Below are 26548 nucleotides of genomic sequence, written 5' to 3' on the forward strand. Positions count from 1 at the left end.
ATTGCTGCAAATTCTGATGCACCAACAGTGCCAGACTAGTGGCCACATTACTAGCGCTAGTAATAGGGCGGTCGACTCGTAGATAAGCGGATCGGATTCTTGTGGTAAAAACATTTCCATAGCCAGCGTGTGACCAGTGGTCCCATACTCTTAGTAACTAACAGAATTTGCGACAATTCCCTGAATTAAACTCCCAACACTTCCGCTGGGTTTCAGGTAGTCACGGCCAGTGTCCTTGGCTATGAAGTCCAAAAATGAGCGAGAAGTATACAATTCCTTCACGTTTTTTCGCAATTAAAAAAAAGGTTGACCGGGCGTGAGTGTGACCCACTCACTGAGGCTACGGTGCAAACTTAATTGTGCATACAGACAGTTCATCCATTCCGGAATAGAGGATTTCGACGATTTTTGTGTGTTATCGACATTGGTTCTCGCAAGAAACGGCCCCACGTATTACAAGACTTCCAAGAACGTTCTAATGTTAAGTTGAAGTGGCATCACAAACACAAGATAAATATTTTTTCTTTTGATATAATTGCAAAATAACGATTTCCTGGTTTTTTCTTTACTTGTACTGTGAAACCTTTCTTCTTTCCAGATTTCAAGATTCTTCGTCAAGGGGAAGTACTCTACAGGTTTTAATGAGTGAGTTTGCGAGTATCAAAATATGTGACATAACTGACTATATCTTTTAACTTTGTAAATTTGAATTAGAAGCTTAACATTTCTATAACACCCAATGGCCATAGACCTCAGTATGTGACATAAATTTCAACTTGATACGTGTACATTCCTGAGAAAAAGGGGCCTTAACAAAAAACATTTCGTGTGATAAAATTACAAGAAAAGGGGAATGGAATACAGTAGAAGAAGATTGGGTAGCTTTGTAAGAGGAAATAGTGAAGGCAGCAGGTGATCAAATAGGTAAAAACACGAGGGCTAGTGGAAATCCGAGGGTACCACAAGAGATACTGAATTTAATTGGCGAAAGAAGAAAGTACAAAAATGCAGTCTAAAAAAACTGACCCGAAGTGAAAAACGGCTAAGCAAGAATAGCTAGAGAACAAATGTAAGGATTTAGAAGCATATAGCACTAGGGGAACGACAGATGCCGACTACAGGAAAAGTAAAGACTCCTTAGGAGAAAAGAGAACCACCTGCATGAATATCAAGAGCTCAGATGGAAAACCACTCTTAAGCAAAGAGAGGAAAGCTGGAAGGTGGAAGGAATATATAGTGGATCTGTCCAAGGGAGATGTACTTCAGACCAATGTTATAGAAATGGAAGAGAACGTAGATGAAGATGACATAGAAGAGAACGTAGACGAAGATGATATAGGAGATAAGATACTGCGTGAAGAATTTGACAGAGCACTTAAAGACCTAAGTCAAAACAAGGCCCCGGGAGTAGACAGCATTCTTTGAGGACTACTGATAGCCTTTGGAGAGCCAGCCATGACAAAACACGTCCATCTGGTGAGCAAGAGATATGAGACAGGAGAAATGCCCACAAACTTCAAGAAGAATATAAAAAATCCAGTTCCAAATAAAGCAGGTGTTGACAAATGTGAAAATTACCGAACTATCGGTTTAATAAGTCACGGTTACAAAATACTAACACGAATTCTTTACAGAATAATGGAGAAAGGTAGAAGCCAACCTCACGCAAGATCAGATTGGATTCTGAAGAAACGCAGAAACACGTGAGGCAATACTGACTCTATTATTTCTCATAGAAGATAGGTTAATGAAAGGCAGATCTACGTTTGTAGCATTTACAGACTTAGAGAAAGCTTTGAAATTCTGAGGGTAGCAGGGGTAAAATACAGGGAGCGAAAGGCTATTTACAACTTGTACAGAAACGAGATGGGCGTTATAAGAGTCAAGAGGCATGAAAGGGAAGCAGTGGTTGGGAAGGGAATGAGACAGGGTTGTAGCCTGTCCCCGGTGTTATTCAATCTGTATATTGAGCAAGCAGTAAAGGAAACAAAAGAAAAATATGGAGTACGAATTAAAATCCATGGAGAAGAAATAAAAACTTTGAGGTATGCCGATGACATTGTAATTCTGTCAGAGACAGCAAAGGAAAAATGGTTCAAATGGCTCTGAGCACTATGGGACTCAACATCTTAGGTCATAAGTCCCCTAGAACTTAGAACTACTTAAACCTAACTAACCTAAGGACATCACACACACCCATGCCCGAGGCAGGATTCGAACCTGCGACCGTAGAGACAGCAAAGGACCTAGAAGAGCAGTTGAAAGGAATAGGCAGTGTCTTGAAAGGAGGATATAAGATGAACAACAACAAAAACAAAACGAGGATAATGGAATGTAGTCGAATTAAATCGGGTGATGCTGAGGGAATTAGATTAGGAAATGAGACACTTCAAGTAGTAGATGAGTTTCGCTATTTGGAGAGCAAAATAACTGATGATGTTCGAAGTAGAGAGGATATAAAATGTAGACTGGCAATGACAAGGAAAGCGTTTCTGAAGAAGAGAAATTTGTTATAGATTTAAGTGTCAGGAAGTCTTTTCTGAAATGAAAAATGTTCTATTGGCAACAATTACCTACACCTTCCCCCTATTTCTCTACATACTCGCCGCTCCGACTTACACTTTTGTCATTACATTGTACCAACGTTCTCATACCCTCATCATAGCAGGCAACCAACTGTGCTTTCCGCCAGTTCCCTAAGCTGGTCTGTAGCTCGTTGTCTGCGCCAAAATGTTATCTTCATAGACAGCAGCTTATGTGAGACGAAACGCAGGAAGAGCGAAGTCGGGGCTGTATGCTGGTTGAGCAAACATTTTCCGTGGGAAACGCTGCAGGAGCATCTTCATTACACCCGCAGTGTGCAGCCGAGAATTGTCATGACGAGGGAAATGAATGATAGTTACGTTATGTGGGTTGCATGAAATCGGGCGAAATCTCTTAGCAGGCACTCATCATGACAAGGACACTATTTTCTAGGAATCCTTACGTGCTCAGTGCGCGCTCGGAACGAAAAGAGTAACATGACGCAATCGACGGGCATACTAGACACACTTCCCGTCACTTGTGCAAAGCTTCGTCGGATTTTCACTGTTTCCACTTCGCGACTGATCGCACCTTAATAAATGAACAGACCTTGTGTTTGCGAGAGGGGAGATAACCCCAAACCTCAAGAAACCACGTGCCTTTAATATTGTAGCGTGTTTAAATACAGACAGACAGTGCAGTCAGCTTCAAATGTCGGTTTTCAATAGTGTTCCTCGAAAGGAACATTGTTTTCTCTCCAGGGTTTCCCGTTTCAGTTCTTGAAGCATCTACCCACTAATTTGGCGGGAGCACTCCTGAAAGAAAGGATATTGCGGAGACATGGCTTAGCCACAGCCTGGGGGATGTTTCCAGAATGAGATTTTCACTCTGCAGCGGAGTGTGCGCTGATATGAAACTTCCTGGCAGATTAAAACTGTGTGCCCGACCGAGACTCGAACTCGGGACCTTTGCCTTTCGCGGGCAAGTGCTCTACCAACTGAGTCTCGGTCGGGCACACAGTTTTAATCTGCCAGGAAGTTTCATATCAGCGCACACTCCGCTGCAGAGTGAAAATCTCATTCTGGGAACAAATAATTGAAATATGTGAGTAGGTCACGATGTGCCAGGCTCTGAGCCAGAAACGTGGCGATAAAAAGTGGATGCCGCACTTCAGACGTGAGCTATCGGTGATACTAGATCTCTTCAGTTTACTTCAGATGTGGTGGCGTGTTCGCTGAGAAACAGTAGTTCACGGTGAAGTCGAGCGTGTGGAGATAATGCACCGTAGCTGCCGATCTGCACGAATGCATCTGCGGGACAGCATTTCTGTCAAAAAGTCATGTACTTGTGGTTGTGCATACATAGCTCACTCTGAGGGTCATAGAATAGGAACAGTACAGTTAGTATATGATATAGGCGCGTCACCAACAGGCTATAGGCCTGTGTCGGTAAACATAAGACGTGTCAGCCAGTAAGTAGCATACTCCGAGACTGTTTGAAGTGCGATGGAGCTCAAGGCACATAATGTCTTCCTGTAAATGCTCCCATGCTGCATCAAACGAACTAACTTAGACGATTAAAATGCCGTGGTACCTTCTCTCTGTCTCATGTCTATGAAATCTTTTTCTCTTCTAAAAGGGTAGCATTCATCTCACGTTATTAGCTTTGGAGAACCCTACGTCATGGTGACGTAACGCTACGTCATCGTGACGTAAATAAACCTAAATCGACTTCATGAGTACGTATATCGATCTTTGCAATTGCACCACAGAGGTTGCACCGATAACGTGAAAGCTAAATGTAAATACATGTGTAGAAACGAAGTTACAGCAGTCGTGTGGTAGGTTCAGCCCAGTTGAATTAGTTATTAAGCTGGAATCCTAACAATTTTCGATGTTATTGTATGTTTCTTGAACATAATGAATGTCTGAACGAAGGAACCACAACGAAAGTAAAAAAAGAAACGCTCGCACTATTTTTTTTAAAAAAATCCGATGCATCGTCCATTAATCATGTGGACAGAAACATGAAATGATGAACTATTAAGCTGTAATCGCCCGCATCTCGTGGTCGTGCGGTAGCGTTCTCGCTTCCCACGCCCGGGTTCCCGGGTTCGATTCCCGGCGGGGTCAGGGATTTTCTCTGCCTCGTGATGGCTGGGTGTTGTGTGCTGTCCTTAGGTTAGTTAGGTTTAAGTAGTTCTAAGTTCTAGGGGACTTGTGACCACAGCAGTTGAGTCCCATAGTGCTCAGAGCCATTTGAACCATTTAAGCTGTAATCCAAAGAATTTGGGATGTTATTGGGTATCTCATGAACATAATGAAAGTCAAAAAAAGGTTGTAGTCACTTTTAAAAAAATCCCATGAATTGTGCATGATTGTGTCGACAGAAACGTTAAATAAGTAATTATTAAGCTCTCATCCCAAGAACGTGGGATGTTATTGTGTGTTTCATGAACATAACGAATATCTCAACGAAGGAACTATAAGCACAACGAAAGTCAAAAGAAGCGAGTAGTCATCTTTTTAAAATAAATCCGATTAACTGTGCATAAATCATGTGGATACAAACGTGAAATAGGGAGAAATTAAAGTGTTTCGTATTTTTATAAAAGCCAATGGATTGTACAAAATTCTTCCGGGCAGAAACGTTAAACCGAGAAATTAATGTGGTTCCAAAGATAATTCCGAATGTTGCTGGAATTTTAATTTTGCCTTCATGTTGCAGATCAACTCAGAAAATTTTGCTCTTCATAATTAAATTATTGCTGCTGATTATAATATATAATGTAGCCTGTTTATAACACGTCATTATTTTTTTATAGGCTGTGTACTGTGAAAAACAATGATATTTCGTCTATAACTGTTACTCACATTTTAATATTTAAGCAGTATCAACTATAAAAAACAGTGAGTTTCCTAGTAGTTGCCAAATGATGTTGAACACTGACTGTCACAATGGGTGAACTACTTGACAAAATAACCTCAACAGCTCACAGTTTTTAGCAGCACTAAGTGATGTTTCATATGCGATGGTGGAATACCGTGTTTGTTTATTCTCTCAATACACATGGTATAAATTTTGGGGGGCGTTTGGCATAATTACTATAGCTATTTCCATATTGACTAAGAGTCATACAAAAAGTAGCTGAAAATGGCGACAGCACTCACTGCTTTCAGTTGCTTAAAATGCTGGTAAATGTGACTTGCATGTCATTGTTTGTTCACAGTATACAACGTATAAAGAAAAATAATGACGTGTTATAACAGGTCAGTACATGATAATCATCATACATAATCTATTTATGCAGGGCAAAATTTTCCGAGTTGATCTGCAACATGAAGGCAAAATTAAAATTCCAGCAACATTCGGAATTATCTTTGGAACTACATTAATTTCACGGTTTAATGTTTCTGTCCAGAAGAATTATGTACAATTCATTGGCTTTTATAAAAATACGAAACAATTTAATATCCCCCTATTTCACATTTCTATCCACATGATTTATGCACAATTAATCGGATTTTTTTTTTTAAATGACTACTCGCTTCTTTTGACTTTCGTTGTGCTTATGGTTCCTTCGTTGAGGTATTCGTTATGTTCATGAAACACACAATAACATCCCACATTCTTGGGATTAGAGCTTAATAATTAATTATTTGACGTTTGTATCGACATAATCATGCACGATTCATGGGAGTTTTTGAAAATGACTACAAGCTTTTTTTGACTTTCTTTATGTTCAAGAAGTACCCAATAACATCCCAAATTCTTTGGATTACAGCTTAATAATTAATTATTTCATGTTTCTGTCCACATGATTTATGGGCGATTCATCGGATATAAAAAAATGACTACAAGCGTTTCTTTTTTACTTTCGGTGTAGTTCCTTCGTTCAGACATTCATTATGTTCAAGAAACACACAATAACATCCAAAATTGTTAGGATTCCAGCTTAATAACTAATTCAGCTGGGCTGAACATACCATACGACTGCTGTAACTTCGTTTCTATATGTCTATTTACATTTAGCTTTCACGTTATCGGTGCAACCTCTGTGGTAACAACTGCAAAGGTCTAACACGTACTCATGAAGTCGATTTAGGTTTATTTACGTCACGATGACGTAGCGTTACGTTACTAAGACGTAGGGTTCTCCTCGCCTAGCGTGAGATGATGCTACCCCTTCTGAAAACGTTTGTTATTAGGTATCCAAAAGAGGGACAGAAAGCCGTAAAATACAGTATTTTGCTCAAAGACCTTAAGGGAACAGAAAGGAAAATCTCGTCAGTTTTCTAAATACTGTATCTTAAAGAATAAGAGTTGTTAAGTCCATGTAATTCTTACAGTCTTTTAACAAATCTTTTGGGAACATTTTAACGTACGAACCACAGCTTTTGGTCACATAACTTTTCTCTCCTGTATTTTGCTTTGCAAGTGTAATAAAGCATGTTAATAATTAATGTAAAAACTACACTGGTCAGAACATTATATTACCACCTACCTAATAGCCGATATGTCGTCCTCTGGCAAGGATAACAGGGACGAAGCGTCGTGGTATGGAAGTAATGAGGCCTTGGTAGGTCGCTATAGGGAGTTGGTACCACATCTGCACACAAAATTCACCTAATTCTCCCGTAAATACCTGGGAGGGGGCGATGAGGTATGACACCACGTTCATCTCATCCCAGATGTTTTCGATCGAGTTCAGATCTGGTGAGTAAAAGGAGGCGGGGAGGGGGGGGGGGCCGAGGGAGCGAGGAAGCACATCAAATGGAACTCACCACTGTGTTGCTCGAACTACTCCATAACACTTCTGGGCTTGTGACACATGGTGCACTATGTGTTGAAAAACGTCACGGCCGTCGGGAAACACGATCGTCATGAAGAGGTGTACGTGATTAGCAACCAGTGTATGGTGCTCCTTGGCTGGCACAGGGCATTGCAGGAGTTCCATTGGACCCATGGATATCGACGTGAATGCTCTCCAGACCATAATGGAGCCGCCGCCAGCTTCTCTCCGTCCACAGATCAAGGAGCTGTTCCGCTGGAAGACGGCGGATTCGCGCCCTCCCATCGGCAAGCTGAAGAAGGTATCGGAATTCATCAGACCATGCAACACTCTGCTACTGTGTCAACATCCAGTACCCATTTCAGTCGTAGTTGCCGATGTGGTGGTGTTAACATTGGCACATGCACTGGTCGTCGGCTGCGGAGGCCCATCGTTAGGAGTGTTCGGTGTACTGTGTGTTCACACATACACTACTGGCCATTAAAATTACTATACCACGAAGATGACGTGCTACAGACGCGAAATGTAACCGACAGGAAGAAGATGCTGTGATATGCAAATGATTAACTTTTCAGAGCATTCACACAAGGTTGGCGCCGGTGGCAACACCTACAACGTGCTGACATGAGGAAAGTTTCCAACCGATTTCTCATACAAAAACAGCAGTTGACCGGCGTTGCCTGGTGAAAGTTGTTGTGATGCCTCGTGTAAGGAGGAGAAATGCGTACCATCAGGTTTCCGACTTTGATAAAGGTCGGACTGTAGCCTATATCGATTACGGTTTATCGTATCGCGACATTGCTGCTCGCGTTGGTCGAGATCCATTGACTGTTAGCAGAATATGGAATCGGTGAGTTCAGGGGGGTAATATGGAACGCCGTGCTGGATCCCAACGGCCTCGTACCACTAGCAGTCGAGATGACAGGCATCTTATGAGTATGGCTGTAACGGATCGTGCAGCCACGTCTCGATCCCTGAGTCAACAGATGGGGACGTTTGCAAGACAACAACCATCTGCACGAACAGTTCGACGACGTTTGCAGCAGCATGGACTATCAGCTCGGAGACCATGTCTGCGGTTACCTTAGACGCCGCATCACAGACAGGAGCGCCTGCGATGGTGTACTCAACGACGAACCTGGGTGCACGAATGGCAAAACGTCATTTTTTCGGATGAATCCAGGTTCTGTTTACAGTATCATGATGGTCGCATCCGTGTTTGGCGACATCGCGGTGAACGTACATTGGAAGCACGTATTCGTCATCGCCATACTGACGTATCACCCGGCGTGATGGTATGGGGTGCCACTGGTTACACGTCTCGTTCACCTCTTGTTCGCATTGACGGCACTTTGAACAGTGGACGTTACATTTCAGATGTGTTACGACCCGTGGATCTACCCTTCATTCGATCCCTGCGAAACCCTACATTTCAGCAGGATAATGCACGACCGCATGTTGCAGGTCCTGTACGGGCCTTTCTGGATACAGAAAATGTTCGACTGCTGTCCTGGCCAACACATTCTCCAGAACTCTCACCAATTGAAAACATCTGGCCAATGGCGGCCGAGCAACTGGCTCGTCACAATACGCCAGTCACTATTTTTGATGTACTGTGGTTCGTGTTGAAGTTGCATGGGCAGCTGTACCTGTACACGCCATCCAAGCTCTGTTTGACTCAATGCCCAGTCGTATCAAGGCCGTTATTACGGCCAGAGGCGATTGTTCTGGGTACTGATTTCTCAGGATCTATGCACCCAAATTGCGTGAAAATGTAATCACATGTCAGTTCTAGTATAATATATTTGTCCAATGAATACCCGTTTATGATCTGCATTTCTTCTTGGTGTAGCAATTTTAATGCCAGTAGTGTACTTGTAATCTGCCCAGTATTAGAGTCTGATGTTAGCTCCGCCACAGTTCGACGCCTGTCCTGTTTCACCAGATTGCCCAGCATACGACGACCAACATCTGCAATGAGGGGTGGCCGCCCGACACCACGGTATCTGGACGTGGTTTGCCCTTGGTTTCGCCACGTGTTGACGACACCCATCACTCCTCGAACAGCCGACAAATCGTGCGGTTTCCGAAACGCTCGTGCCGAGCCTCCAAGTCATCACAATCTGTCCTTAGCCAAACTCAGATAGACGGCGCGCCTCCCCCATTCTACACACGGACATCACGCTCACTGATACTACATGCACCGTGCGTGTGTCTGATTAACAGTCACTCATCGCCTAATGACGTTGCTATCTCCTGGACGGGTTCGCATCGATAATAGGTTCTTTGTCATAATATTCTCGCTGATCAGTATATGTGCACGTGTAACAATACAAAACCAATATAGAAGCTTGATTTTTTTCTGGAAGTTCTTAAATCAGTTATCCTTGAAGTACATCTTTTAATACTAGCCAATAGAGCCTATTTTGCCCTAACAAAACTTCTATCCCCAAGGCTCCTGACTCGTACCACTAAATTAACTATCTACAGAGTGATACAAAAAGGTACGGCCAAACTTTCAGGAAACATTCCTCACACACAAATAAAGAAAAGATATTATGTGGACATGTGTCCGGAAACGCTTAATTCCCATGTTAGAGCTCATTTCAGTTTCGTCAGTATGTACTGTACTTCCTCGATTCACCGCCAGTTGGCCCAATTGAAGGAAGGTAATGTTGACTTCGGTGGTTGTGTTGACATGTGACTCATTGCTCTACAGTACTAGCATCATGCACATCAGTACGTAGCATCAACAGGTTAGTGTTCATCACGAACGTGGTTTTGCAGTCAGTGCAATGTTTACAAATGCGGAGTTGGCAGATGCCCATTTGATGTATGGATTAGCACGGGGCAATAGCCGTGGCGAGGTACGTTTGTATCGAGACAGATTTCCAGAACGAAGGTGTCCCGACAAGAAGACGTTCGAAGCAATTGATCGGCATCTTAGGGAGCACGGAACATTCCAGCCTATGACTCGCGACTGGGAAAGACCTAGAACGACGAGGACACCTGCAATGGACGAGGCAATTCTTCGTGCAGTTGACGATAATCCTAATGTCAGCGTGAGAAGAAGCTGCTGTACAAGGTAACGTTGACCACGTCACTGTATGGAGAGTGCTACGGGAGAACCAGTTGTTTCCGTACCATGTACAGCGTGTGCAGGCACTATCAGCAGCTGATTGGCCTCCACAGGTACACTTCTGCGAATGGTTCATCCAACAATGTGTCAATCCTCATTTCAGTGCAAATGTTCTCTTTACGGATGAGGCTTCATTCCAACGTGATCAAATTGTAAATTTTCACAATCAACATGTGTGGGCTGACGAAAATCCGCACGCAATTGTGCAATCTCGTCATCAACACAGATTTTCTGTGAACGTGTGGGCAGGCATTGTTGGTGATGTCTTGATTGGGCCCCATGTTCTTCCCCCTACGCTCAATGGAGCACGTTATCATGATTTCATACGGGATACTCTATCTGTGCTGCTAGAACATGTGCCTTTACAAGTACGACACAACATGTGGTTCATGCACGATGGAGCTCCTGCACATTTCAGTCGAAGTGTTCGTACGCTTCTCAACAACAGATTCGGTGACCGATGGATTGGTAGAGGCGGACCAATTCCATGGCCTCCACGCTTTCCTGACCTCAACCCTCTTGACTTTCATTTATGGGGGCATTTGAAAGCTCTTGTCTACGCAATCCCGGTACCAAATGTAGAGACTCTTCGTGGTCGCATTGTGGACGGCTGTGATACAATACACCATTCTCCAGGGCTGCATTAGCGCATCAGGGATGCCATGCGACGGACGGGTGGATGCATGTATCCTCGCTAACGGAGGACATTTTGAACATTTCCTGTAACAAAGTGTTTGAAGTCACGCTGGTATGTTCTGTTGCTGTGTGTTTCCATTCCATGATTAATGTGATATGAAGAGAAATAATAAAATGAATTCTAACATGGAAAGTAAGCGTTTCCGGACACATGTCCACATATCATATTTTCTTTCTTTGTGTGTGAGGAATGTTTCCTGAAAGTTTGGCCGTACCTTTTTGTAACACCCTGTATAAATCACTTATACGACCAGTGCTTACATATGCCTCTGAAGCCTGCACAGTAACAACTAAAGATATTGAAATACTGGATGCATTTGAAAGAAAGGTACTTAGACGAATTATCGGCCCAATCTGTGAAAGAGGAAGATGGAGGAGGAGATACAACCATGATTTGTATATTATATACAAAGACCAACCCATCAGAAGGGTAGTGAAATCATCCAGACTGAGGTGGGCGGGACATGTGGCTCGCATGAGTGATACAGAAGTACCAAAAAGAATATTACGAGGAAAGCCAGGAGGGCAGAGAGGACGTGGTCGACCAAGATCCAGATGGGACGTTGGAATAATCGAAGATCTTAGGAAGATGGGATATAGAAATTGGAGAGTATTGGCAAAGGACCGAGAGAAATGGAAGGAAATTGTAGAAGAGGCCAAGGCTCATCATGAGCTGTAGAGCCAAGGAAGAAGAAGAAGATCAAAAATTACAATAAGTAACTCATAGTTTAGCTTCAAAAACATTTTAATTTTAAAATTTAAGACATAAGAGTGAACTACTTTTTAGTTAAGTTTGTTGTAAGACAGTATACAAAATTTCAACCCTCTATTTTAATAGCTTTTAACCAGTGTGTACCAGAGCATCAAATACGTGAACTTTCGAAACATTCAAGTCAAAGTTAAAACGCATTTCTCTATCGTTTCGAAGAGTCTCCTCCTGTCAGTGACGAACCTTTTTGCATACTGAGTCCCACAGGCACTCCCATCTATTCCATAACCTTATACCTTGACATTGAACCACCACTGAAACATAGAAGAGCATCTGGCACACTTTTTTCAAAGGATTTGGTCCCAGCAGAACAGCTTTTGGTATCTGTTCCCTTATATAGCTGTTAAAATTCTCATTTGGTTTTCGAGTCCTACCATGTAAACACTTCTCTAATAATCTTGCGTCACAGAGATCGCTATGTACATGTTTTTTCAACTTTCATTATAGAAAATGGCAAAGAATGCTTATAGTTGTATGTCTTACATTCAATAATAGCCCTCTGGTAGCCACACCACAGCTCACAGCCATGTGGGCAGAGTGCATGACATGGGCTATAATTTGTGTATGTTTCATGTAAGAAGGTAGCCCATACTGCCTTTCTCAAAGGATTCAATCTGATAAATTTTAAAAAATTACTACTACTACTAAAATAAACATAAAATTTCCTGAAATTGTTGATAAGGTCCCATACATAACTACAACTAATTCCATTACTTCACTAGAAACACGTATGACAGTGGCAAAACAGTGTCTAAACTCTCTATATACACAAAAGCGAAGCAACCATGCTGCTTTCAGAGGTTAACCACCATTAGAGACTAAAAACTCATAAAAATAAACAACTGAGAATAAAATTCTGGGAACAACAAGATACTGAATACATAATTGGCGAATATCAAATCCAAACAAATCTTGCCCAGAAAAATTTTTGTTCTTAAAGTAACTAACAGACATAAAAAATCTTATAATAAGTAAGTAGATTGTACCTTTGTAGAGTTTAAAAAACTTTATGACTCAGTGGATCGCAAGTCTCTCTCCTAAATTCTAAAAGAAGAAGATCTGGACCTCCCAACCACTGCAGTTATTAATGAAACACTAAATGGTAAAAAAACTAAGGTAAAATTCAGGCGATAAATTTCGGAATAGTTTTTGAAATTAAAACGGGAGGGAGACAGGGTGATAGACCCTTTTCCTTACTTTTCAACTGTGCCTTGAAAAACGTAATATAAGAGTAGCGAAAACAGAAAGGGGTACCTAAAACTGACGAATCAAATCAATGATGAAAAATCAGTATTAAAGTAGACTGCTAGCTTTTGCAGACGACCTGGCAGTTCTCTGATAGGACATTCAAATGACACATTAACAAGCAGAAATCGTTAAAGAAACAACTGAAACAGTAATTCTCCAAACATTATTTTAAAACAAGAAAACAAAGTACATTTCTACCAAGAACATGACACTCAAAATTCCAAAATATTAAATATGGGAAAATGAAAGGCGCTTCTCATTTCAAATATTTAGGCGAAACCATTCAGAAGACTGGCCTGGGAAAGACTGATTACGAAGTTCGTGGCCACTACATGGAAACTGCCTTCAGACTTACAAAATATAACAAGTAAAGCATCTCAAAATACACAAAACTGAGAAACTACACAGTCATAAAACAAGAGTGTTTTTATGGGACTGAAACGCTAATTTTAAACATAAAGAGAGATATCGGAGAAATCGAGAAAAGAGAATGAATACTAATCAGAAAACTTTTGGGTCCAAATTATAGTCAAAAGGGAACATGCAAATTAAAGAAATAAAGAAAAGTGTACCAACATTTATTCAGATATAAAAAAATTGCAGGCTAGAATTTTATGAAGATATTAGCTAGACAGGTCGTGAAATTGTACAATATCCATAATAAACCTACAATTGAAGCAATAAAATGGATCGGTGCAGTAAAAGAAGACGTGAAGGAATCAGGAATGACACAACATGATTTACCACACAGAAAAACTTTTAGACAGAAAATTCACAATTGGACTGATTGGCTGGTAGAAAAACCAATGAAGACCGAAACAACTTGATCTGACGAGGGGAGAAAGAGGCTATTCTGAGTAATATTGACACGAAGAAAAACTAAAACAAAACTCTGAAAATGTTCTTTGTGGTACATTTAATTGGTGCAAAAGTTCGTAATGTTTTTCCATAAGTTTAATAAACACAACAGATACACATAACAGAGACTTTAGTCATCAAGAATGAATTCTCCTTCACTATTTACAACAGTCTGACAACATCATGTGGTTTTTAGGCGAAGAGCTTAACGAGACATGTTCGGAGCGCATTTTTATGCGGAAGAAAGTTCCTTTTCGATAGAGAGCGAAAAAAGGTGAAAATCTGAGGGCTCCAGATCGGGTGAATGAGGTGGATACGGAATGAGTTTCCAACCCAACTTCTGTATAGTGTTCTCTGTCAGTCTAGCAGAATGCGCGCGGTAGTTATCGAGAAGTAGCATCACTTCACGCAATATTCGTGGTTGTTGTTCTCGGACTGCGTATGCAAACAAGCTACTCGTAGCACACCACAGCGTCGCTGTTCCACCAGATGCATAAGAATATTTTTTGGGGACGGGCGCAGATCTTTGTTTGGACTCAACTATTACTTTCATTTCCTAATGTTAGCATAAAGATACCATTTCTCGTCATTAGTAACGCTACAGAATAAGAATAGTCGATACTGTTCACGAACCAATTAATGACGAGCAAGCAGAGTTGCACATACGGGCAACTGCTGATTTTTGTGATTTGGGGTTAGAGAATGTGGTAGCCATACACGCGATTTTTGACCCTTCCCCAATGCATGCAAATGTCACTCGATGGTGGAATGATCACAGTTCACCACATTTGGCAATTCTCGATTACAATGACGTGGATCAATGTTGATTAATGGGATTTGGTGGGAGTGCAACGGTGTCAGTTTAATTCTTCCATTGGTGGGAGAGTAAATATAACTTTTCTGATTTTTTGACACCTCTAGGTCTGCTTCCAGGGGAGACACTTCGGAGTCTTCTCTCAATTGGGTCACTTCAGAAACGACGCTTCAGGGAGACTTCACCCAGCAGATCTCTGGTTCAGACCTCGTCCTCTGCTGCACGCAAACAGGCGCACTTAGCGAGGTATCGGCACCACCTGCAGTCAGCACATTCACACGTCTCTAATGGCAGCAGCACCGGCAGTGTAGGTCGCAATGAATTTAGTAACTCTCCATAATTTCACGGTTAGGTTCAGTTTAGCTACTGGGACAGCAGCCTCACTTCTGTTTCGTGAACGATAAGCAGTCACTGTTGTTGAGACGCGGCTTTTGGACAGTCAACTTTTAAAAGTAAGCTGAATTTACCATCACGTACTTCACCATCCTAAATTTTGTCAACCACAGGCCATTCCAGTTTTGTTTTCTTTGTGTTTTCTTAGTGTTTGTCACGTCAGGAGTACGCTTTTACTGAATTCAAAGAAAATCAATCACTGTTAATAAACTTACGGATTTACTTTATCTTCGAATTTCATTTCATAGTTAGTCATCCCGTTGCACAGTTAGTGAAAATTTGTGATTACCATCACCCCAATGGGTGGGTCGAAAATTAGCATTTGTTAACTCTGATGCACACAGTTCAATTAGCATATTTCTTTGGGTAGAGATCTACACTCATGTTCATAAATTAAGGATAATTCCAGAGTGTGCTGCCATGCTGGCGCTAATAGCATATGCACATAGGGAACACACACGACACATATCTGTAAGTCGACAGTATTGGTGATAAGTCGAGAAAACTGTCCCGAAACACATGTGCTACAAAACGCCACTGTTTGCTGCGCATATACCCCGACATCATTATGGGGTATGATCACCATGCACACAGGCCGCACAACGGGTTGGCATACTCTGGATCAGGTTGTCAAGCAGCTGCTGGGGTATAGCCTCCTATTCTTGCACCAGTGCCTGTCGGAGATCCTAAAGTGTCCGGGGGGGGGGGGGGGGGGTGAAGACGTGCAGCGATACGTCGACCGAGAGCATCCCAGACGTGCTCGATGGGGTTTAGCTCTGGAGAATTCGCCTGATATCTTCTGTTTCGAGGTACTCCTCCGCGATGGCAGCTCGGTGGGGCCGTGCGTTATCATCCATCAGGAGGAAGGTGGCACCCACTACACCCCTGAAAAGGCCGACATACTGGTGTCAAATGACGTCCCGATACACCTGACCTGTTACAATTCCTCTGTCAAAGAAATGCAGGGGTGTACAAGCACCAATCATAATCTCACCTCACACCATCAAACCACAACCTCCATACAGGTCCCTTTCAAGGACATTAAGGGGCTGTTATCTGATTCCTGGTTAACGACAGATGAAAACCCGTCGAGAAACACTGTTCAGAGTATACCTGGACTCGTTTGTGAACATAACCCGGGACCACTGTTCCAATGACCATGTACTGTGTTCTTGACCCTAAGCTTTACGGGCTCTCCTGAGACCAAGGGTCAGTGGTATGCACCTTGCAGGTCTCCGGGCGAATAAACCAAGTCTGTTCAGTCGTCTGTAGACTGTGTGTCTGGAGACAACTGTTCCAGTGCCTGCAGTAAGGTCCTGAGCAAGGCTACTTGCAGTACTCCGTGGCCGTCTGCGGGCACTGATGGTGAGATATCGGTCTTCTTGTGGTGTTGTACATTGTGGACGTCCCGTACTATAGCGCCTGGACACGTTTCCTGTCTGTTGGAATCGTTGCCATATTCTTGAGATCACACTTTGTGGCACACGGAGGGCCCGTGCTACGACCTGCTGTGTTTGACCAGCCTCCAGTCGCCCTAGTATTCTACTCCTCAAAACGTCATAAATACGTATTATTTGAGCCATTTTCAACACACAATCACCACTAGCACGTCTGAAAACGTCTGCACACTTACTCGCTGCAGCGTACTCTGACATGCAGCAACACACCTCTGCATATGTGGACTGCTGCCAGCGCCACCGTGCGACGACCGCAGGACAAATGCACCGCATGGTCATACCCCGAGGTGATTTAAACCCGCAAACCTCCCACCAGAGCGTTGTTTCACTATAAGTGTAGATGGGCAACTAACTAGCATAATCAAACAAACGGAGGTTTCACTGTGTATCTAGGAGTAACCATTTGTTACGACCTTAAGTGGAATGATCACATAAAACAAATAGTACGAAACGTTAGTGCCAGACAGAGGAAGAATATAATCATCGCAACGGAGCTGATGAAGAAACTCCAGTGGCTGACACTACAAGAAAGGCGTTATGTATCAAGGAAAAGGATGGTGTTGCAAGTCCGAGAGAGCACACTACGGGCAGAATTGGCTAAATATTACTTCCTTCCACATACGTCTCGCGACATGAACGCAACGAGGAAACTGGAGGTAATACTGACGTCTGCTGACAATCATTCTTCCCATGCGTCATACGCCAATAGAACAGGGATGGGGATCAGATATTGGTACCAGAAGTATCCTCAGCCACACACCGTCAAGTGGGTTGCGGAGTACAGGCGGAGATGTAGACAGAATCTGACAGAGATTTCATTGCGATCTGGAGCTTTGTTCACCTTTAGCACGCCACTGATACAGATATCTATATCACTCAGCTGTGGCGTGAGAATGAAACTGAGGCCGGATGTTCCTTTGTAAAGAGACATTTGATTTCGGAGTCCAGCATTCCTGCTTCTGATTTTACTTTGCTACTCTCATGTAGTGACCGAGAAAGAGACATAGTGCTAAGACAGTCAAATCCCTTTCCGACCACCCAAATTTAAGTTCTTGATGACTTCGTTTGTTCTGTTTTTCTTTAAACATTTACGTTCCATTTTAACACCGAGTAAATACCAGGCATGTCCGGACAGTACTGAATGCACCAGTTTGGTTCAAATGGCTCCAAGCACTATGGGACTTAACATCTGAGGTCATCAGTCCCCTAGACTTAGAACTAATTAAACCTAACTAACGTAAGAACATCACACACATAAATGCCCGAGGCAGGATTCGAACCTGTGACCGTAGCAGCAGCGCGGTTCCGGACTGAAGCGCCTAGAACCTCTCGGCCACAGCGGCCGGCCACCATTTTGGAAAAGCTCGTAAAAACATTTTTCAAACCAAAATATGTTTTTGTAAGAAAGAGCATTTCTTAAACAATTTTTCTACATGGTTTCCATCATTGTTCAGATGTCTGTTATAGCGGATAACCAATTTTTCTACGCTCTTTTCATAGAAAGATGACATTGGTGAAGACAGCTACTGCCGAACTCAGTTTCTGCGTCGTCGTCCCGTCAAAGAGCCTTCCACTAAAATCACGCTTCACGTTCAAGAACAAGTGGTAGTCAGAGGAGCGAGATCGCGGTTGTGAGGCTGGTGATCGAACTGCTCCCAACCGAATTTCTGAATAGGGTTTTGAGTGAAACTTTGACGCATTCACCTCTGGGAAGGAACGCAACAAGCAGAACACAGTGCCGATGGTTGGTTATTTGTGCTGACAACTTTGTCCTGAATTTTTGTTTTTTGGGGGGTTCGTGAGTGCCTCAGGGCCGGTTCGAGAACATTTTTCCACACAAGCGACTTCTCATCACTTGCGCTCCCTCTCCACCCGCCCTTCAACCTTTTTCCGTGGCACAGTGTCACCCCTATCATTGTTAGGTACTAAATGTAATACGCACTTGTATAGAAATCTCACACTTAGCTTGGCACCACAAGCGGCCACTACTAATTGTGAATTCGTCCTGTATGGAAATCTTGCTGTTGTGGCGACTGTGACGCCACTGTTAGCTTGGCACCACAATCGGAAATTTGTGCCGCTTGGGTCCTAAACTGACCCTGCTCAGATTACACCTGTAAATGATGTAATGTGTCACTTGGGTCTCAAATTGGCTCTGCATTCATTACATCTGTAAACGACGTAAAGAGATTTAACTTTTTGAACAGAACTGTTAGTAGACTGAATTAATTAATTACTGTGGGGGATGAAAAGAATGTAGTTTATCAAATGGTTCAAATGGCTCTGAGCACTATGGGACTTAACTTCTGAGGTCATCAGCCTCCTAGAACTTACAGCTACTTAAACCTAACTAACCTAAGGACATCACACACATTTATGCCCGAGGCAGGATTCGAACCTGCGACCGTAGCGGTCGCGCGGTTCCAGACTGTAGCGCCCAGAACCGCTTGGCCACTCCGGCCGGCTGTAGTTTATCGCATACCCCAATCTATTTGTATCTGGCCTACTCGGAGCAGATATCAGATGAAATAAAAAATTTGTACAGGCAATATACATTAATTGGCACACAACTTTACATACACTTCACTGGATAGGGCCTGACTTACATCAACTCAAGACGCACTTTTTAAATGTTGACTGAGAATTTAAAGAAAAAATTCGTAACCTCTAGTTTTCTCTGACTAAAACCAAACAACATATTTGACAGGATCCTCATTTGTCCAATGTATGTAAGTCCGTAGTACTACCGAACAGATTAAGCATTTCAAGTGAGCTATAATGTTCTACAAACTGGATATTGTTAAGTATTTATGTACGAGAAGAATGATGAATAGTGAAATTGTATAAAGCAACGGGTGAATGTTTTCTTATAAGGCAAGGAACTGCCAAAGTCTGAATCACTTCAAAGTTGATGGCTAACTGCATATGACATGCTGAAGTGTAATACCTCCGAATTTTTGTATGAAAACCCCTAAAACTTTTTAATTAACCGGCCGCTGTGGCCGAGTTGTTCTAGGCGCTTCAGTCCGGAACCGCGCTGCTGCTACGGTCACAGGTTCGAATTCTGCCTCGGGCATGGATGTGTGTGATGTCCTTAGGTTAGTTAGGTTTAAGTAGTTCTAAGTCTAGGGGACTGATGACCTCAGATGTTAAGTCCCATAGTGCTTAGAACCATTTGAATTTTTAAATAAAACAAACGTTATTAACATTCTCTGTCCTTATTCGTTATGTGTACATATTTATTTCTCAACATAGTCACACTGACAACGAATACATTTCGCCAACGAGAAGCCAGTTTGTTGATACCATCAGTGTAGAAAGTTTGTTGGCGGAGCCACAAATTCACCTCTGCTTGCACCACTTCATCCCAGAGTGGAGTCCTCGAAGGTGTTCTTTAAGTTTTGGAAGCAGATGAAAATCGGATGTGTCCAACTCGGGACTGTATCGATGATGATGTAATTGTAGCGACAATGAACCGAAGGTGTCGGATTGTTGCAAACGTCGCGACATAGTTAGGTTACACTCCACTACAATTCGGCGCCCTCGAGCTGCAGTGGGCTGCAAATATATGGACATGAAGAGCAGAGATGTAGAATGTCAAGACTTTTCGCATAAAAAGTTCGGAGACAGTACTTTTAAGCACGCCCTCGTATTTTCCTGGTACACTAATTACGTATTTCAGTCGCACTGGAACTATGTCTTCCATGTCTAGAAGCAATGTTTACCACATTACACAATAATAAGATTACGACACATTTAAGAAGTGTGTAGAACATACCTCCGTTTAAGCGGAAGTCAAATGCGATACAGGAGGCAGTTATTTCGTTGTCGCGAAGGTATTCTCGAGGAGCAGATTAGAACCCAGTTGTGTGTACTAAACATCCATCCCGTGACGGTAGAACAGCGAGAAGTGTGTCGGTGAAAGATTTCGGATAGACGCGGCAAGCAGCTGCTGCCTAGTGACTCAGTAAGCGGCCAACGGGCAACTGGCGCCGGGTGAACTTCGCCCTAGACGCGCCGCTACGCACCAGCCGTTCGTGTGACACATGTCTGCGCGCACAGGCATACAAGCACTGGAGCCAGCACAAAGAAAACAAATTCACTTGCGCCGCGCAGCGCGACGGAACAGTGGAAGGGGGGCGGGTTGGATTTTTTCCACTGAAGGGAGAGTACTGTACAAGTTTCTTTGACCGTTAATTACCAAACATAATTCAACTCAGAAACATGATGTTAGACACTACTAATGTAGCCGGCCGGTGTGACCAAGCGGTTCTGCCGGCGCGGTAGCTCAGGGTGTTCGGTCAGAGGGCTGCGTGCTCTCTATAATTAAAAAAAAACTGAGTCAAAGAATGAACGACCAACTTGAACGGTTATCTTGTGACGTCTGCCCAGACCAAACAAAACAAACTATACCGGTTCTAAGCGCTTCAAACTGGAACCGCGCGACCGCTGCGGTCGCAGGTTCGAATCCTGCCTCGGGCATGGATGTATGTCATGTCCTTAGTTAGGTTAATGTTCACTGGGACTGATGACCTCAGATGTTAAGTCCCTTAGTGCTCAGAGCCACTTGAACCATTTTGAACTACTAATTTTTATGATAGTCAGCCATTTGACGTCTACTGCTGAATAAAGGGGTCTTCCTGACTTTTACACTACTGGCCATTAAAATTCCTACACCTAGAAGAAATGTAGATGATAAACGGGTATTAATTGGACAAATATATTATACTAGAACTGACATGTTATTACATTTTCACGCAAATTTGGTGCATAGATCCTGAGAAATCAGCACCCAGAACAACCACCTCTATCCGTAATAACGGCCTTCATACGCCTGGGCATTGAGTCAAACAGAGCTTGGATGGCGTGTACAGGTACAGCTGCCCATGCAGCTTCAACACGATAACACAGTTCATCAAGAGTTGTAACTGGCGTATTGTCACGAGCCAGTTGCTCGACCACGATTGACCAGACGTTTTCAATTGGTGAGCGGTCTGGAGAATGTGTTGGCCAGGGCAGCCGTCGAACATTTTCTGTATCCAGAAAGGCCCTTACAGGACCTCCAATATGCGGTCGTACATTATCCTGCTGAAATGTAGGGTTTCGCAGGGATCGAATGAAGGGTAGAGCCACGGGTCATAACACATATGAAATGTAACGTCCACTGTTCAAAGTGCGGTCAATGCGAACGAGAGGTGACCGAGACGTGTAACCAATGGTACCCCATACCATCACGCCGGGTGATATGCCAGTATGGCGATGACGAATACACGCTTCCAACGTGCGTTCACCGCGATGTCGCCAAACACGGATGCGACCATCATGATGCTGCACACAGAATCTGGATTCTTCCGAAAAAATGACGTTTTGCCATTCGTGCATCCAGGTTCGTCGTCGAGTACACCATCGCAGGCGCTCCTGTCTGTTATGCAGCGTCATGGGTAACCGCAGCCACAGTCTCCGAGCTGATAGTCCATGCTGCTGCAAACGTCGTCGAACTGTTCGTGCAGATGGTTGTTGTCTTGCAAACGTCCCCATCTGTTGACTCAGGGATCGAGACGTGGCTGCCCGATCCGTTACAGCCGTGCTGATAAGATGCCTTTCATCTCGACTGCTAGTGATACGAGGCCGTTGGGATCCAGCACATCGTTCCGTATTACCCTCCTGAACCCACCGATTCCATATTATGCTAACAGTCATTGGATCTCAACCAACGCAAGCAGCACTGTCGCGATACAATAAACCGCAGTCGCGATAGGCTACAAAATGTTTCAAATGGCGCTGAGCACTATCCGACTTAACTTCTGAGGTCATCAGTCGCTAGAACTTAGAACTAATTAAACCTAACTAACCTAGAACCGCACGGCCACTCAGGCCGGCGATAGGCTACAATACGACCTTTATCAAAGTCGGAAACGTGGTACGCATTTCTCCTCCTTACACGAGGCATCACAACAACGTTTCACCATGCAACGGCGGTCAACTGTTGTTTGTGTATGAGAAATCGGTTGGAAACTTTCCGCATGCCAGCACGTTGTAGGTGTCACCACCGGCGCCAAACTTGTGTGAATGCTCTGAAAAGCTAATCATTTGCATATGACAGCATCTTCTTCGTGTCGGTTAAATTTCGTGTCTGTAGCACGTCATCTTCGTGGTGTAGCAATTTTAATGGCCAGTAGTGTACATGCATTTCGGTCTTCAGCTAAAGTAGCTTACGAGGTGTGATTGTCACATTCAAAAAATCAATCTGCAACTATGAAACACGCTAATCGACTGGTGTTAAATCCTCTACATATTAGTCCTCACCTACATGTCCACCCTGCAAGGCGGCACATTTTCCCAAACAATGGCTCGGCAGAGACCTTTCGTCTACATCTACATGCGACTCTGCGATTCACACTTGGATGCCTGTCAGAGGGATCATCGAACCATTTTCATACTACACTCCTGGAAATGGAAAAAAGAACACATTGACACCGGTGTGTCAGACCCACCATACTTGCTCCGGACACTGCGAGAGGGCTGTACAAGCAATGATCACACGCACGGCACAGCGGACACACCAGGAACCGCGGTGGTGGCCGTCGAATGGCGCTAGCTGCGCAGCATTTGTGCACCGCCGCCGTCAGTGTCAGCCAGTTTGCCGTGGCATACGGAGCTCCATCGCAGTCTTTAACACTGGTTGCATGCCGCGACAGCGTGGACGTGAACCGTATGTGCAGTTGACGGACTTTGAGTGAGGGCGTATAGTGGGCATGCGGGAGGCCGGGTGGACGTACCGCTGAATTGCTCAACACGTTGGGCGTGAGGTCTCCACAGTACATCGATGTTGTCGCCAGTGGTCGGCGGAAGGTGCACGTGCCCGTCGACCTGGGACCGGACCGCAGCGACGCACGGATGCACGCCAAGACCGTAGGATCCTACGCAGTGCCGTAGGGGACCGCACCGCCACTTCCCAGCAAATTAGGGACACTGTTGCTCCTGGGGTATCGGCGAGGACCATTCGCAACCGTCTCCATGAAGCTGGGCTACGGTCCCGCACACCGTTAGGCCGTCTTCCGCTCACGCCCCAACATCGTGCAGCCCGCCTCCAGTGGTGTCGCGACAGGCGTGAATGGAGGGACGAATGGAGACGTGTCGTCTTCAGCGATGAGAGTCGCTTCTGCCTTGGTGCCAATGATGGTCGTATGCGTGTTTGGCGCCATGCAGGTGAGCGCCACAATCAGGACTGCATACGACCGAGGCACACAGGGCCAACACCCGGCATCATGGTGTGGGGAGCGATCTCCTACACTGGCCGTACACCACTGGTGATCGTCGAGGGGACACTGAATAGTGCACGGTACATCCAAACCGTCATCGAACCCATCGTTCTACCATTCCTAGACCGGCAAGGGAACTTGCTGTTCCAACAGGACAATGCACGTCCGCATGTATCCCGTGCCACCCAACGTGCTCTAGACGGTGTAAGTCAACTACCCTGGCCAGCAAGATCTCCGGATCTGTCCCCCATTGAGCATGTTTGGGACTGGATGAAGCGTCGTCTCACGCGGTCTGCACGTCCAGCACGAACGCTGGTCCAACTGAGGCGCCAGGTGGAAATGGCATGGCAAGCCGTTCCACAGGACTACATCCAGCATCTCTACGATCGTCTCCATGGGAGAATAGCAGCCTGCATTGCTGCGAAAGGTGGATATACACTGTACTAGTGCCGACATTGTGCATGCTCTGTTGCCTGTGTCTATGTGCCTGTGGTTCTGTCAGTGTGATCATGTGATGTATCTGACCCCAGGAATGTGTCAATAAAGTTTCCCCTTCCTGGGACAATGAATTCACGGTGTTCTTATTTCAATTTCCAGGAGTGTATTTTCTCACCGTTCCACTCCCTAAGAGCGCGCAGGAAAAACGAACACTTAAATCTTTCCGCGCGAGCTCTAATTTATCTTATTTTATTACGATGGTCATTTCTCCCTACGTGCTGGCGTCAGCAAAATATTTTCGCAATCTGAGGAGACATTTGGTGATCGAAATTTCGTGAACAGACCTTGCTTTTAATTATACGAGGGTAATCCCAAAAGTAAGGTCTCCTATTTTTTTTATAAGTACATAGACCTGTTTATTTCTACAATGGTTTACATCAGTTTACAGCTTGAACATTTAGCTATTTTTCGACATAATCACCATTTCTGTCGATGCATTTTTGTAGACGCTGTGGCAGTTTTTGTATGCCCATGTCATACCAGCTCGCCGCCATGCTGTTCAGAAAGTTATGAACCTCTTCTTTCACCTCGTCGTCGGAGCTGAATCGCTTTCCGGCCAAATGTTCTTTTAACCTAGGGAACAGTTGATCACTGGGCGCCAAGATAGGACTGTAGGGTGGGTGGGTGATTATGTTCCACTGAAACTGTTGCAGGAGAGCAACGGTTTGCTGATCGATGTGTGGGCGAGCGTTGTCATGGGGAATGTGTATCCCCCTACTCAACATTCCTCTTCTCCGGTTCTGAATTGCCCATTTGAGTTTTTTTCAGAGTCTCACAGTACCTGTCAGCGTTAATTGTGGTCCCAGCGATTTAGCTCCGACGACGAGGCGAGAGAAGAGGTTCATAACTTTCTAAACAGCATGGCGGCGAGCTGGTATGACATGGGCATACAAAAACTGCCACAGCGTCTACAAAAATGCATCGACAGAAATGGTGATTATGTCGAAAAATAGCTTAATGTTCAGGTTGTAAACTGATGTAAACCATTGTAGAAATAAACAGATCTATGTACTTATAAAAAAAAATAGAAGACCTTACTTTTGGGATTATCCTCGTAGCCACAACAACTGGCGTAGAATATCCATCGCGGTCTCTCCCCTGTTCTGCGACAATGGAAGACGATCTGCCCTTCTCTGAACTTTCACGATGTCCTCCGTCAATCCTACCTGGCACTGATCCCATACCGCGCAGCAGTACTCTAGAAGAGGGCGGACTAGCGTTCTGTGTACAGACTCTTCAGTAGACTTGTGGCATCTTCAAGTATACTGGCACTAAAACACAGTCTTTGGTTCGCTTTTCCCTCGACATTTTCTGTGAGATCGTTGCAGTTTAAGTTGTTCGTATCTGAAATACCAAGGAACTCAATTGTCCGCAGCTCGTGGTCGTGCGGTAGCGTCCTCGCTTCCCGCGCCCGGGTTCCCGGGTTCGATTCCCGGCGGGGTCAGGGATTTTCTCTGCCTCGTGATGACTGGGTGTTTTGTGAGGTCCTTAGGTTAGTTAGGTTTAAGTAGTTCTAAGTTCTAGGGGACTGATGACCATAGATGTTGTCCCATAGTGCTCAGAGCTATTTGAGCCAAGGCACTTAATTGAATTGAAAGCCTTTAGATTTGCATTATTTATTGCCTAACCGAAATTTAACGGATACCTTTTAATACTCATGTGGATGACCTCACACATTTCCTTATTTAGGATCAGCTGCCACTTTTCGCACCATACAGACATCTCGTCTGAATCAATTTGAATTGGATCTGATCCTTTGATGATTTTACTAGACGCTAAATGACTGCATCATCTGTAGACAATCTAAGAGGGTTGCTCAGATTGTCTCCTAAATCATTTGTGTAAATCAGGAACATCAGAGAGACTATTACAAGTCCTTGGGGAACGACATATATCGCTTCTGCTTTACTCGATGACTTACCGTCAGCTACTAGGAACTACGACCTTTCTGACAGGAAGTCACAAATCCAGTCCCGCAACTCAGACGATATTTCAAAGGCACGTAATTTGATTGGAAGCCGCTTGTGAGGTACTGTGTCAAAAGCCTTCGGGAAATGTAGAAATATGAAATCAATTTGAGATCTCCTGTCAATAGCACT

General features: G+C 44.0%; 1 protein-coding gene across 1 annotated transcript in view; it reads right to left on the bottom strand.

Annotated features, from left to right (window-relative positions):
- The window catches only part of LOC126239112 (gamma-butyrobetaine dioxygenase-like), a 213588-nt gene extending 192938 nt beyond the window's left edge, over positions 1-20650 (bottom strand). The window contains exon 1 of the mRNA XM_049947836.1: positions 20468-20650. The gene's annotated coding sequence lies outside the window, so the exon portion shown is untranslated. The remainder of the gene's footprint in view (positions 1-20467) is intronic.
- Positions 20651-26548: the final 5898 nt, after the last annotated feature.

This window comes from Schistocerca nitens, chromosome 1, assembly GCF_023898315.1.
Source record: "Schistocerca nitens isolate TAMUIC-IGC-003100 chromosome 1, iqSchNite1.1, whole genome shotgun sequence".
In the NCBI taxonomy this organism is placed as follows: domain Eukaryota; kingdom Metazoa; phylum Arthropoda; class Insecta; order Orthoptera; family Acrididae; genus Schistocerca; species Schistocerca nitens.